We start from the raw sequence: 16118 nt of genomic DNA, 5'->3' as shown, positions 1-16118 counted from the left end.
TGCCTTTGAGAATGCTTTTGGATTTCTAAATTGCATGTTTTGGCCACCATGTGATTTGATTTCATTATCTATAGATAGGCAATTTGGTCTTAGTTCATGCAACTTTTGTTAGGTGATGCTTGTTTGTGGTTGATTTTTATTTAAGTCACCTATTTGATGAATTAACATTAAGAATTATGAAATTGGATCATAAGCTTACCTAATGACACTTTTTAATCTTTTTAAACTTTGTAGACTATGCTTGCCATGTTTTCCACTTCACGTCAATTAGGTGTTGCAAACAAACTTTCTTCTATCATCTAATTCACAATTCCTTTATTCTTGCTTGAATACTTTTATTCTTATTTATTACTTGTTTGCTTATCTCAACCTACAAGTCTCTTTAAGCACACTAGAATGAGTGAAGTGCATGCTTCTTTGGTGTAATTGTGACCTAGTTTTCCATGTTAGTGTGTGTGTTCTAAATCGTCCACAACATAAAATTACACACTTGTTTTCTTCATGTCACATACTTATTCACTCATTCATTTTAGTGAATATCTCTTCATTCTAACAATATATGCTTCCTTGTTTTTGCATTCACTCATCTTACTCTCCTATCTTCTATCTTTAATGAGAGATCCACCATAAGCAATAATGGAAGCGAGAAAAAGCACACGCAGCAGCCGGTTGATCCACCAGCTGAAGGTGACAACTCGTGAAGTCACTGTTCCCCCCTTGGTCACCTTTGAATGCACAGAGGACCGTGCAACCCTTTAAGTGTGGGGAGGTCATCACTGATCGGCAATCTTGGTTGACAATTTCTAAATCCTAAACACTTTCACATTTTATTTTTCTTGGTTTGTATATATTTTAGAGCTTTAATTACATTCTTTCTTAGTTTATTGCATGTCTTTGCATATATATAATAAAATTGGTTAAAATAATGAAATTTTCCAAGAAAAACATTCTTAGTGTGGTATTGATATCCTAATTGATTTGAGTTGGATTATGAGGTTACATCATATTAACCAATATTTTCATTCTTGTGTGTGTTATTCTCTTTTTATGATTGCAGTCTTTAATTTGTTTGATTCTTTATGTCCGTTGTTTGATGTATATATGCATTTCTATGATTGAGGCCATCATTTCATTTAGCTCACTTACCCAAATACCCTACCGTTTTATCTTCCTTTGTTAACCAACTTTGAGCCTATTTCAATCCCCTTTTGTTCTTAAAGTTAGCACATTACTGTGAAAAACAATAAATGTCCTTTATTTGGATCTTTGATTAGCTTAGCATAGTGGGAATGTGTATCATTTAATTGTGGAGAAGTTTGGGAACATTGGTTGACATAAAGGTGTATTTTTGTATTTTTGTTAAAGATCTTAGGAATTGGATACATACTCATGCATCAAAAGCTTAAACAATATGCATTGACACTTTTGTATATATATTTTGAAAAAAAAGAAAAGATAATAAAAAAGGGACAAAATGCCCCAAAGTTTGAGAAATAAAAATGCATATGGGATGTGAATTGAAAAAAATGCATGCGTGTGTGAAAAAGTGAATTAAGGGTAGCTAGGTATTGTATTAGAATTGTATAGGTTGTTATATGTGTTTGGTGAGAGATTAGGCTAATCAAAGATGTAAATTTCAAGCTCACTTGACCATATGCATCCTTACCATTACCCTAGCCCCATTACAACCTATGGAAAAGCCCTCATGATATTTGTATGCATACATTGAATAATTGTTGATTGTTAGATGAAAGACAAATCTTAGAAAGCATGATTAGAAGAGAAATAAGTGAATTGACTCTATACACTTGAGTGGATAGAGCGGATACACATCTGGTGAGGGTTCGATTGCTCAATTACATGTTTTCACCTATGATAATCAATTCTCTTGCAAGTTGTTAAACTCTTTTCAATGAATCAATTCAATTGTGGATTTGACTTAATTAAAATTAATTTAGCCCTTATGTTTATATATGTATTCTTGGAGTTTGATTTATTTTGAATACGTGGTTGCATTCATATAGGTAGATTGTATATAGATAGTTTTCTTGCTTTAAATAAATATAATTCCCCTTCTTATCTTTCTTTGGTATAGCATGAGGACATGCTATTGTTTAAGTGTGGGGATGTGATGAATCCACATTTCATGATATTTTTTTGCTCTCTTTGGGTGGATTTCATCAACTTTTCTAGTACTTATCCATTGAAATAGCATAGTTTCATAATTTCTTCCTAAATTGTGCTTGAAAGTGAAAGCATGCTTTTTAGGCCTTTTAATTGCTAAATTTTATTCACTTAGAACTCCCGGTTTTTATTCGTTTTGAATTCTGACATCTTTGGAATTAAAATTTGATTTGAGCATTACTTGTTGGTTTGGAACTATACTTGTAACGAAGTTATTTCCTCTAACTGAGAAGAAAATTCTAAGCCGACGGTTTTGTTTTATCAACCGGCTTGCTAGTATCGTCCCCACCACTCATCTTTGCATGAAGTTCCCCACAACCGAGAGAATTGCCACTGTGAAAAGGGACAAAAAACTCGCAAGGAAATGCTATAATGAGAGCCTTAGCTTAAAAACCAACTCAGGAGGAAAGGAAGTCAATATTATCAAATTAGGGGGAACCTAAGTTCATCAAGATCTACGTCTCCAGCCTGAAGGCGAGACCGAAGAGGTCCGAATCAGAAGCACCCCAGACAAGACGACGAACATAGGGGTAAATTTAAAAGAAAATCTAATGAAATAACTCGTTGACTTACTCAAGAGAAACTATGACCTATTCGCTTAGAAGGCCTCCGACATGCCTGTCATAGACCCGACCTGATGTGCCATAAGCTTGCATATATCCTGGCTTTAGACCTATTCAGCAGAAGCACAGGAAGCTCAGAATAGAGCGAACGCAGGTCATAGAGAAACAAGTGCAGACCCTACTAGAGGCATGATTTATAAGGGAGGTAAAATACCCATCATGGCTAGCCAACATAGTATTGGTAAAAAAGAAAAATGGAAAGTGGAGAAAGTGCGTCAATTATACCGACCTCAACAAGGCCTACCCTAAAGATCCTTACCCTCTCCCCAATATCGACGCACTGGTTGATTCAGTAGCAGGATATAGATACCTCTCCTTCATGGACGCCTACGTGGGATACAATTAAATCCCGTTGCACGAACCTGATCAAGAAAAGACCTTGTTCATAATCTGTAAGAAAATAGACTATTATGTAGTAATGCCCTTCAGATTAAAGAACGCAGGAGCTACATACTAACGTTTGATGAACAAGGTATTCTTCACCCACAAAGGAAAACTGATGGAAATCTATGTGGATGACATGCTTGTCAAAACTCAAGAATAAGAGACGCTACTTTTCGATCTCTCTGAGGTATTTTCCACTATAAAAAAACATGAGATGAGGCTAAATCCTACAAAATGTACCTTCGCAGTAGAAGCTAAAAAGTTCCTAGGGTTCATGCTGACGCAAAGAGGCATAGAAGCAAACCCAGATAAGTGTCGGGCTATACTTAACATGAAAATCCCGACCTGGTGATGTGTTATTTTCGGAAAACAAATTCCAACACACAAAACTCACCGGCAAGTGTACCGGGTCGCATCAAGTAGTAATAACTCACTTAGAGTGAGGTCGATGCCACATGGATTGAAGGATTGAGCAATTTTAGTTTAGTGGTTGATTTAGTCAAGGAAACAAGAGTTGATTTAAGTTATTTGTATCTGACAGAAGCTAAATTGCATGAAAAGTAAATGGAGATGGGAAATTGACAAGAATTTAAAGTGCAGAAGAAGTAAAGAGCCGAACCTTAAAGAACAAGTAAAGTAAACGACAGTGACTTAGATCACAAGAAATGTAAATGGCTGAAGCTTAGAGTGCAAGAAATGTAAATTGCCTGAATCATAAAGGGGTCAGGGAGCTGGGAATACAGAATTTAAACAAAAGACAGTAATCAGCAATCAACAGAAGAATAGAAGATGACTTGAATTAAAACGGAGCTCAAATAGAAGAGTAAAATTGCTTGAAGAAGCAAACAGCAAATGAACCAAACTTAAATTGCAGACTCTCACTAAGAGAGTAAAGATCTCAGGGGTCAAGAGACTAGAAAACAAGTTTAAATCTCAATTCCTTCCTTGATCCAACAGAAAACAACTTGTAGAAGAAAAGAAAATGAAAGCAGTAAAGGGAACTTAGATTCAATTCTTGGAACAATTGAGAACAGAGGTAGAGATGATTCTCAAACTTTAAATCAATGAAGCTCTTCAATCTCAATTCAAACTCTAAAATAGAAAGCAAAAGTAGCAGAAGAAATAAAAATGAAAACAGAAAGCTAAATCCAATTCCCAAATCTTAGAATTATGCAGAAGAAAACAAAGATGAATTGTAGATCAATGATTGAAACAGAATTCCTTCAATCTCAATCTAAAATTCATAAACAGAAAGTAAGAAATGCAGAAGTAAGAACCAGGAGGAGAGAACTCAGCTCTCAATCCCAATTCAAAGCTAAAATGTAAAAGTGAGCTCAAAATAAAACTAAAAATAAAAGAAGGTTCAAAAATGAAAGTAAAGTAAAATCCTTTCTAAGTCTAACTAACTTCTATTTATACACTTCCTATTTTTGGATCTCATAATTTTGAGTGGGCCTTTTTTATTTGGTGAATACTTGAATTAATTTGGAATTTTGCTTGAATTTTTAGCCCATGGGTGTTGCTCCCAGGGCAAGGCTCAGTTCATAGCATGAGCGCAGCATTCCGTTGCCTTGGCCGTGTCAATGTTGCACGCACCAGGCCTTGTGACACACTCCCTAGCGCTCGGTTCTCCCCAAGAGCGCAGCTTCCTTGCTTGAGGAATGAGGTTCCCGGTTCGAGACTTGCTGGGTGCATTTTGGAAAAAATACTTGAAGAGTAGCGCTCCTTTTGGGTCTTCCATGTCTTGGGAAACTTGTGGAGTGCATTTTGGCCAATTTTGGCTTATTTTCCTTTGTGAGTAGCGCCCCTTTCTCTCCTTTGGTCATAGGTTCGAACCTTGCGACCTTCACTAGCAAACTTTTTCCCTGAATTTATTTTTGGAAGGCCCCCGATAAAGCTCTTGGCACCAACCGAGTGATGAGTGGATTTTTGACGGTTTAGAATTTCACAAATGAAATCTGGTTGTAAAGTATAGTCTCTAAACCAACAATAATCCCTTCATACAAAAATTTTGTTTGTCACAAGTACAATCCCCTAAAATCTATAAACCGAAGTATTTAAACCTTGGGTCGTCTCTCAAAGGACTTGCAATAAAGTGTCTTTTATTGGTGGTGAGTAATTTTGGGGTTTTTGAGATTTTAGACAAGAAATATAAATGGCAAAGGAAATAAACTAACAACTGACAAAGCTCTTGGCAAGATATGAGTACTAGAAGTCCTATCCTAGTTATCCTCCTCAATTGTGATAACAAATTGTCCATTACTCTCACTTAGTTAACCTCTAATCATGGAGGAAAGTCAAGTGGATGAATCAATTTGATTCCTCAAGTCCTAATCAACTCCTAAAGGAAAGACTAGCTTTAGAGGCATTCAAATCAATTAGCAACTTCTAATTATCAATCAACAAAGGAATTAGATAACTCAATAGTCACTAATTACTCTACCTAGGCCAAGAGGAACAAAACCTACACTAAAATCCAACCAAGCATTTCATCAAACACTTGGAAGGCACAAAAGAAAAGCAAATCAAATCTACAACAAGAATGAAATCTAACAACAATTATTGAAAGGAATTAACAACAATAATTAAAAGAAACACATTTATTATGAATTACCTTGAATTAAATTGAAAGAAAATAGAAAGGATAAGAGTAGATCTACAACAAAGTATAAGAACAGCATAAAGAAAATTACAACAAAAGAATGGAAGAAGAATGAATGTAACTACAAGGAATTGAGAAGATAGAAGTAGAAGAAGATGAATTAAAATCTAGATCTAAGAACTAAACCTAATCCTAATCCTAATCCTAGAGAGAAGTGAGAGCTTCTCTCTCTAAAACTACTTCTAACTAATCCTAATGTGTGTGAATGATTGGAAGTGAGTTAATCCTCCTTTGCTCTTCAATCCTTGGCTTTAAATAGCAGTTTAGGCACCAAATTTGGTTGAGATTGGGCCCCACAACCCTTCAGAATCGTTGGCCACATTTTCATTAAAAAATCATAAACCAGCACCGACGCGTACGCGCACAGCATGCGTACGCGTCCATGGGGTGAGTCGCAAGGTGCGCGCAAGTGCCAGGTGCGCGCGCGCGTCCATGGGCGAGTTCAACTTCTTTGACTTTTCATGATTTCTCCACTTTGCATGCTTTCCTCTTCACTCCTTTGATCCATTCTTAGCCTTTTCAATCTGAAATCACTAACAAACATATCAAGCCATCTAGTGAAATCAAAGGTGAATAAAAACCGTCAAATTAAAGGTCTAAAAGCATGTTTTCACATCTAAGCATAAATTAGGAGACAATCACAAAATCATGCTAATTCATTGAATAAATGTGGGTAAAAGGTGTTAAAATCTCTTAAAATCAATACAAGATAAACCGTAAAAATGGGGTTTATCAACCTCCCCACACTTAAACCAAGCATGTCCTCATGCTTAAACTAAGAATGAAGTAAAGGGCATGGCATTTATTCAATGGAACTAAACTATATGCAACCTATCTAATTGCAACTATTTAAATGAATGCAGTTGCTTGGTCAAAATAAATTAATTCCCAAGAAGCATATATGCAGAAGGGCTAAGGACTAGCAAGTCTAATCCACAATTGAATTGAGTTATTAAATAGTTTTACAAACTTGCATGAAGAGATGATCGTAGGTGGAAACATGTAATTGAGCATCAAACCCTCATCGGAAGTGTTTGCACTCTATTCGCTCAAGTGTTTAGGGTTGATTCTCTCAATTCTCTCCTAATCATGCTTTCCAAGATTTGTTTTTTCTTCTAACAATCAACATATATTTCATGCATGCATACATATATCATGAGGTCTTTTCATAGGTTGTAATGGGGCTAGGGTCAAGGTAGGATGCATATATGGTCAAGTGAGCTTGAAGTTTGAATCCTTGATAAGCTTAGACTTCCCACCTAACCTATGATATCCTATACAATCAAGTTCTAACCTAACTACCCATTTTCACTTTTTCACATGCTCATGTATCCCTTTTCATTTCACAACACTTATGCATTGATTTTATTGAGCTATACTTTGCTTTGGGGCATTTTGTCCCCTTTTTATTTCTTTCTTTTTCCTTTTTCTATATTTTGCTTTTCTTTTCTTTTCCATACAATGAGGATTTTCTCTTTTTTTTTTCTTTTGTTTTTCTCTTCATTTTTTTCTTTTCTTTCTATATACAAGAATCTCAATGCGTAAGGTTTTACAATTGATCAATACATGAGCATGTACCTAATTCCCAATATCTACAATAATAATACAAAACTACCCTTTTACTCACCCAATGTCCCAAGATTCCCACACTTGAATGATACTCACACACACTAGCCTAAGCTAATCAAAGATCCAAATAAGGACATTTATTGTTTTCCGCTTTAGGCTTGTAATGTGCTAAATTAAGAACAAGTGGGTTAATCGTAGGCGTAAATTGGCTAACAATGGAAGATAAAAGGTAAGGCCATTTGGGTAAGTGAGCTAAATGAAATGATGGCCTCACTCATATAAATGCATGAATACACAAAATAATGGACATAAAGAATCGAACAAATCAAAGATTACATTCATAGGAAGAGAATAATTGCACACAAGAAGGGAAAATAAGTGGTTATAAGATGTAACCACACCATTAGGCTCAAATCTCACTTGCTTGTGTTCTTAGCTCAAAAACATGATCCACATTATATATATGTAATTCAAGCAAGTTTTATGAAAAGTTTTCACTCAAATCAATTGATGTGCTCTATAGATAGAAATACTTGAAAAATTTCATTATTTTGACTAAGCTTATTTTGTATATATATGCAAAAATAAGAAAATGCAAGTAAAAATCCTAAAATCCTAGAATAAAATGCAAAAGTGTTGGAATTAGAAATTCGTCACCCAAAATCGCCGATCGGTCAGACGACCTCCCCACACTTAAAAGTTTGCACCGTCCTCGGTGCACTCAAAGATGAGCAGGGGGTTACGGCAACTCTCCGGGTTGCTGTGTGTTCTTTGTTCCGCTTCCATGGTTGCGTACGCGTCAATGCGCATGTTCCCTGATAAACCACTATTTTATGATTTATATTGTGTTTAATTATGTGGTTTTATCATGATCCTTACCCACTTATTCATTAATTTAGCATGCATTTATATTTCCTTCCTGAAATTATTACATGGTTGAAAACTGCTTCGTAGAGACTTTTTTTATTATGCATTTTAGTTCTCCTTTATCCCATTCGATGCCGTGATCTGTGTGTTAAGTGTTTTAGGCTTTATAGGACATGGATGAGTTGGAGAATGGAAAGGAAGCTAGCAAAAATGGAAGGAACACAAGAAATTGAGGAGATAACCAGCGAGAAGTGACGCGGCCGCATGGCTCACGCGTTCGCGCGAAAGAGGAGAAATCGTAGTGACGCGGCCGCATGGCTCAGGCGACCGCGCGGAATGGAAAAACACAAGTGACGCGGAGGCGTGGACGACGCGAACGCGTGGCATTGAAAAATGCGAACGACGCGTCCGCATGGACGACGCGATCACGTGACGTGCGCGATCTGCAGAATCTGCAGATTCCGTTGGAAGCGATTTTGGGCCGTATTTTGACCCAATTCTCGGCCCAAAATAGCAGACTAGAGCCAGAGAACATGCAGAAACCAGAGACAACATTCATTCTACACAGTTTAAGTTTTTAGATCTAGTTTTTACTCCTCCTCTAGGTTTTTCTCTCTACACATTGATAATCTTAGGATTTTATTTTTCTACCATTTTTTTTGCATTGGGATATTGAGAAGAGTTATTACCTCATCAAGACTTCGTCATTCTAGTTCGTTTTCTTTACTTGGCTTTACTCTTCCATGTCCTTTGCTTTGTTAATTTTACCATTGGATATTATTAGGGTTTATTTAATACAAGGATTACTTTTATTTTAATTTGATTATTTTTTATTTTATTTACAATGTCTTTCTTTAATTCCTTTTCATATGTTATGAATTTTACATTCACAATGAACGAGTAGTTCCCTAACTTGATGGGGAGTTGATTGAAAGGAACCAATTGAGTTAGAAGGCTTGAAATAAAGATTGTAATTGGGTTATTTTTGGCTTGCCCTCTAGTCACTAACACAATTCCCTTTTAATTAAGTGGATTGCAACTTGTGAACGGGCAGAGCATCCCAACTTGTTTAACTTTCCCTTACCTAGTAAGAGATAACTAAACAGGATAACCTTTTAATATCAATTAATCTAGAGAGTAATCCAACAACAGCGGGACTTCCAACTAATCAACTCCCAGTCAAGGCTTTTATTTACATTATTCAAATTCTCCGATTTTATTTCCTGTTTACTCAACTCAAACCTTTTTGAAAACATCTGATTAATAGAATAGCCCACTTTTCTGCAACTCGTTGGGAGACGACCTGGGATTCATACTCCCAGTATTTAAAATTTAAATTTCTGTGACACCTTTCTAAATTGATAAGTGGATTTCTGGTGAGTTAAGAACGATACTTGCAACGTACACATTTTAATAATTTTTAATTCACCAATTTCTGCCGCATCAATTTTTGGCGCCGATGCCGGGGAGTTGCAACAGTGTGTTAATTTATTGATTGGTATTTATTTTTGTTGCAATTTTTTTTCTTTTCATTCTATCTCTATGAACTGTACGTTTATTTCGTTAAATGACACGTTCGCTTCCTGATCCAAGCTTGCCAGCATTTGACCCTGAAATTGAAAGAACTCTTTCACATATAAGGCGAGCTAGGCGTAGGCGACTCCTCTTTGAGGACGAACCTGAACCATCATTTAAGGAAGAAACAAACCCCCTTTTTACTGATCCAGTTCATTTACGTGCAGGTGACATGGCAGCGCCCAGAAGAGTCACCATCCAGGAGGAAGGAGCCCCTGATTTTACGCTCCAACCATTCCAGGCACACCACCCAGCAGTAGCTGTAGATTTTGAAATAAAGTCTTCACTACACAACTTGATGCCCAAATTTTATGGCTTACCTGCTCAAGAGCCTATCAAGCATCTTAGGGATTTCCAGACCGCTTGTTCTACTATTAAGCGTGAAGGCGCTGATGAAATCTCTATTCTATTGAAAGCCTTCCCGTTTTCTCTGGAGGGAAAGGCAAGAGAATGGTACTACACGCAGCCCCGAGAAACTGTTTCCAACTGGGATACACTTAGGAGAGAATTTCTGGATAAATTCTTTCCAGCTGAAGTTGCCGATAAGCTGAGGAAGGACATGTCTATGATCGTTCAGGATAAATCTGAGACCCTCTATGAATACTTGGAACGCTTCAATACACTTCGAGATGCATGTCCCCATCATATGATTGACAAGATAGTTTTACTCGGTTACTTTACACAGGGTTTGAGATCTCAAGATAGGACCACACTGGAAGGTGCTTGCAATGGTTCTATGAAAAAGTACAAGACTACGGACGAAGCATGGCAATTGATCAGAGACTTAGCTGACTCTACTAGGAATCATAGGCAGAGACAAAGTCGGTCAAGAGCTGTTGCGGAGGTATCCACTAATACAGAGACTACTGCTATAGCCCAGAGTCTATGTGAAATGACTAACTTGCTGAAGCAGATGCAACTGAATCAACAACAACCTCAGCAAATTCAGCTTTCCCCACCACAGCACAGCTAGTAGTTAGTTCTACAAAGAGTGTGCGGAATCTGTGTAGATTACAGTCACTATACCGATGAGTGTCCACAGCTCTAACCAGAAGACAACACTGTAGCAGCCACTCACAACTTTCATGACCGCCCCAATCAAGGGTACAATCAAGGTGGCAACTATAACCAAGGATGGAAGGATAACTCTAACCAAGGCTGGAGAGACAATTCTAACCTGGGTTGGAGGGACAATTCTAACAGAGGAGGCAGAGATAACAATGGAAATCAGAGGTGGAATAACAATAACAATTTCAGGCAGCAGAATCAGACTCAATCCTACAGAGCACCTCATTTAAGACAACCTCAAGCCTCTCAGCAAACTTCTCAGACCACTGGCATCTCTTCATCTCCTAATGATGAATTACTACAAGCCATTGATCAGAGACAACAGGTTATGGAGAATAGTATTAAAGCAACTATGAATGTTTTGACTTCTACTTTACAAACTCTTGTCTCACAGATTGGATCAATGAACAAATCCAACAACCAGTCCTCAAGCTCTAGTGGACTTCCCTCTCAACCATTACCCAACCCAAAGGGTGGTATTAATGCCATCACCCTAAGGTTTGGAACCACACTGCAGGAGAGAAATCAGAAGGAGCCAAGCCCACCAAAACATGCCTCAGCTGAAGAGGTAGTAGAAGTAGAAGATATTGAAGAGGAAGAAGACATACAGGACATAACTGAAAAAGAAGAAGCTCAACCACATGAGGAAGCACCAAAAGGCACAGACACTGCAGAAAACACCACCCCTATGCCATTTCCACAACTTGCAAGGAAGCCCAGGAAGCAGTTGGAACCTGACCCCAAAACGGTAGAAATCTTCAAAAAGGTTGAGGTAACTGTTCCCCTTTTTGATGTCATTCAACAGGTACCTAAATATGCAAAGTTTCTAAAAGATTTGTGCATACATAAAGACAAAATTAATGAATTAAAACTATTCCCTTAGGAAGCTCTATATCTACTTTAATGGGAAATTTACCTGAAAAATGTAGTGACCCAGGTCCTTGTATAGTTAGTTGTACTATTGGTGGTGTAGTAATTTATGACTGCATGTGTGATTTAGGAGCATGTGTTAGTATAATGCCCTTATCTGTATATGATGTTTTAAGGCTCCCTCCCTTAAAAAGGTCGGCAGCTCGTTTTGTGTTGACAGATAAAAGCATTATTACAGTAGCTAGAGTTGCTGAAGATGTTTTGGTGAACATTAAAGGGCTCACATTTCCCACTGATTTCTATATCTTGGAGATGCCCAATAATGACTCAGATAAGCCATCATCAATCCTACTTGGCAGACCATTCCTGAAGATATCAAGATTCAAAATAGATGCTTTTTCAGGAACATATTCTTTTGAAATAGATGGCCGAATAGTAATCTTCAATTTGAATGGAGTCACGAACAACCCTCCAGAAGATCATTCTATCTTCCAGTGTGATATCATAGATGAAACTGTAGCTGAAATTCACCAGGAAGAGCTGGAAGAAAAGTACATAGAAAAAAGTCCAAGTGTGGGGACTCTATTAACTGACAATAAGGATACTTCGGCATTTTCACAAGCTCCAGACAATCCAGAGCCTACCCATGACCAGAAGATAGAGTTGAAACCTCTCCCTCCACATCTCAAATACGCTTATCTTGAAGATGAGCAGAAGTTTCCAGTTATTATTGCACAGGACCTCACTCTTGGACAGAAAGAGCAGTTACTTAATGTGCTGAGGAAGCACAAGAAAGTAATTGGGTGGAGTTTGGCAAACATAGTAGGCATCAACCCTCAAGTATGTGAGCACAGAATATTTTTAGAGGAAGGAGCAAGACCTGTCCGCCAACCCCAAAGAAGACTGAATCCCACTATTTTGGAAGTTGTCAAAAAGGAAGTGACCAGACTATTGGAAGCAGGTATCATCTATCCCATTTCAGACAGTGAATGGGTTAGCCCAGTACAAGTGGTACCCAAGAAGTCTGGAGCCACTACAGTGAAGAATGAGCATGGAGAGCTCATAGCAACCAGAGTACAGAACGCTTGGAGAGTCTGCATTGATTACAGGCGTCTCAACCAAGCTACTCGCAAGGATCACTACCCACTTCCATTCATTGATCAAATGCTGGATCACATGTTAGGTAAATCACATTACTGCTTTCTAGATGGTTACACAGGTTATTTCCAGATTCATATAGCTCCTGAGGATCAGGAAAAGACTACTTTTACATGTCCTTTTGGGACTTATGCTTACAAGAGAATGCCCTTTGGCCTGTGCAATGCACCAGCTACTTTCCAGAGGTGCATGATGAGTCTTTTCTCTGATCTTATTGAGGACTGTATGGAGGTTTTTATGGATGATTTTAGCATTTATGGTGATTTTTTAGCCTTTGCTTAGATGGATTATCTAGAGTATTAGATAGATGTGTCAATAGAAACCTTGTATTAAATTTTGAAAAATGTCACTTTATGGTAAAACAAGGGATTGTACTGGGACATGTTGTATCTAATACTGGCATTTCTGTAGACCCAGCAAAGGTGAATGTTATTTCTAGTTTACCTTACCCCTCCTCTGTGAGGGAAGTCCATTCGTTCCTTGGCCATGCAGGTTTTTACAGGAGATTTATTAAGGACTTCAGTAAGGTATCACTTCCTTTATCCAGATTACTGCAGAAGGATATTGAGTTCGAGTTCAGTGAGAATTGTAAGCAAGCGTTTGATAAGCTGAAGACCAACCTGACTCAAGCTCCAATTGTGAGAGGACCAGACTGGAGCCAGCCGTTTGAAATCATGTGCGATGCTTCCAACCATGCAGTAGGAGCAGCGCAGGCTCAGCGTGAAGGTAAGGATCCTTTTGTTATTGCTTACACGTCTAAGACTTTAGACGCTGCCCAGTCCAATTATACTACTACTGAGAAAGAGCTTCTTGCTATTATTTTTGCTCTGGATAAATTTCGAGCTTATTTACTTGGTACTAGAGTAGTAGTGTATTCGGACCATGCAACTTTAAAGTATCTATTAGCTAAAAAGGAGTCCAAACCAAGGCTCATACGTTGGATACTTCCATTACAAGAATTTGATTTAGAAATAAAGGATAGGAGTGGTAACCAGAATCTAGTGGCAGACCACTTGAGTCGCCTTGAGCACATTAAGGATGATTCTACTCCTATAGATGATAATTTCCCACTCGATAACCTGCAAGCAGTATCTGAATTAGCCCCTTGGTACGCACCTGTAGCTAATTATCTAGTTAGCCGCACATTCCCTCCACACTTTTCTAAGCATCAAAGGGACAAGCTGAAAAGCGAGTGTAAATATTATATATGAAATGACCCATATTTTTGGAGATGTGGCGTTGATCAGGTAATTAGACGTTGTGTGCCTCAATTAGAATTTCAGTCCATTTTAGAGGCCTGTCACTTGTCTGAGAGTGGAGGACATTTTGGCCCTCAAAGAATAGCTAGAAAGATCTTAGACTGTGGATTCTGGTGGCCTACTCTTTTTAGAGACGCTGTTGAGTTTTGTAAATCTTGTCTTCCATGCCAAAAATTTGGTAATATATCCAGGAGGGATGAGATGCCTCAACAAATTATGCTTTTTCGTGAAATTTTTGATGTTTGGGGCATTGACTTCATGGGTCCATTCCCAAATTCTAAAGGTCATTTTTATATATTGTTAGCTGTGGATTATGTTTCCAAATGGGTGGAAGCGATTCCTACCCTCACTGATGATGCTAACACTGTTGTTTCCTTTGTGAGAAACCATATTATTTGCCGCTTTGGATCACCACGAGCAATCGTGAGCGATCAAGGCACCCATTTTTGTAACAGGAGACTAACAGGATTGATGAAGAAGCATGGGATAATTCATAAGGTTGCAACAGCATACCATCCTCAAACTAATGGGCAAGCCGAGGTGTCAAACAGAGAGATAAAGCATATCTTGCAGAAGATAGTCAAACCTTATAGAAAAGACTGGAGCACCAGGCTACAAGATGCACTATGGGCATACAGGACATCATATAAAACACCCATTGGGATGAGCCCTTTCCGCTTAGTTTATGAAAATGCTTGTCATCTCCCAGTTTAAGTAGAGCACAGAGCCTTTTGGGCAGTCAAGGAGTGCAACATGGGAATTGAGCAAGCTGGAGCTGAAAGGAAGTTGAAACTGCAAGAACTGGAGAGTCTTCGCCTAGAAGCTTATGAGAACTCAAGAATATACAAGGAGAAGATGAAGGCTGTACATGATCAGCACATCAAAAGAAAAGAGTTCCAACCTGGGGATTTAGTCCTCCTTTACAAATCTTGACTGAGGCTCATGCCAGGCAAGTTGAGATCAAGATGGGAAGGTCTATACAGAGTAGAGAAGGCTGAACCATACGGAGTTTATCACCTAAGCCACCCTTCAAACTCTGAACTTATCAAAGTTAATGGACAACGTTTGAAGCTGTACCATGGAGAGAAGATGCAGAAAAACAAAGAGCTTGAGATCTTCCTCTTGGAAGATCCCCACATGGCAGAAGATTGAGCTATTGGAGCGTCCAACTTACGGACATTAAAGCAAAGTGCTAGGTGGGAGACAACCCACCATGGTATGATCGTTCTTTTCTTTCTATCTTTAGTTTTTCCTAGTCAATAACTCTTCTCTTTATCAGTACCTTCATGCATCTGCATTTGCATACTTTTATATAAAAAAAGGGCCGCGCGACGCGACCGCATCAGCGACGCGTCCGCGTCGCAAAGAGAGGTGAGAAAATAAAAAAAATGAACAGAGAGTTTCGCTGGTGTGTGGCTGGAGGCGTGCCAATGGCACAAATTGTCCCACGCGACTGCGTTGCTGACGCGTCCACGTTTCATGGGATTCCTGGCCTCCCACGCAACCGCGTGCCCCACGCGGCCGCCTACCCTAATTTCCGACGTAAAAGGGGTGCACAACGAAATATTGTGCGAGAGTGGTGATGGATTAGTGCTGGACGCCCCATCCCTATCATGTGACCGCGTCGCTGACGCGTCCGCGTCATCCCTTCTGAAGCCCACTCACGCGATCGCATGCCCCACGCGATCGCGTCACCCAAACTTTGGCAAATATATCAATTTGAACAGAGAGTTGTGTAGGCACGAGGCTGCCCTCGCGCCCGAAGCACAATATGGGTCACGCGATCGCGTGGCCGACGCGACCGCGTCAACTGAACTAAAGCGTAATCACGCGAACGCGTGCCCCACGTGGCCGCGTCACTTGCGCCGCACAGCTCAACCACAACTGCCAAAATATCTT

The sequence above is a fragment of the Arachis stenosperma genome, chromosome 9 (genome assembly GCF_014773155.1).
Source record: "Arachis stenosperma cultivar V10309 chromosome 9, arast.V10309.gnm1.PFL2, whole genome shotgun sequence".
NCBI classification, from domain to species: domain Eukaryota; kingdom Viridiplantae; phylum Streptophyta; class Magnoliopsida; order Fabales; family Fabaceae; genus Arachis; species Arachis stenosperma.
Note: the sequence above shows the minus strand (reverse complement) of the source record.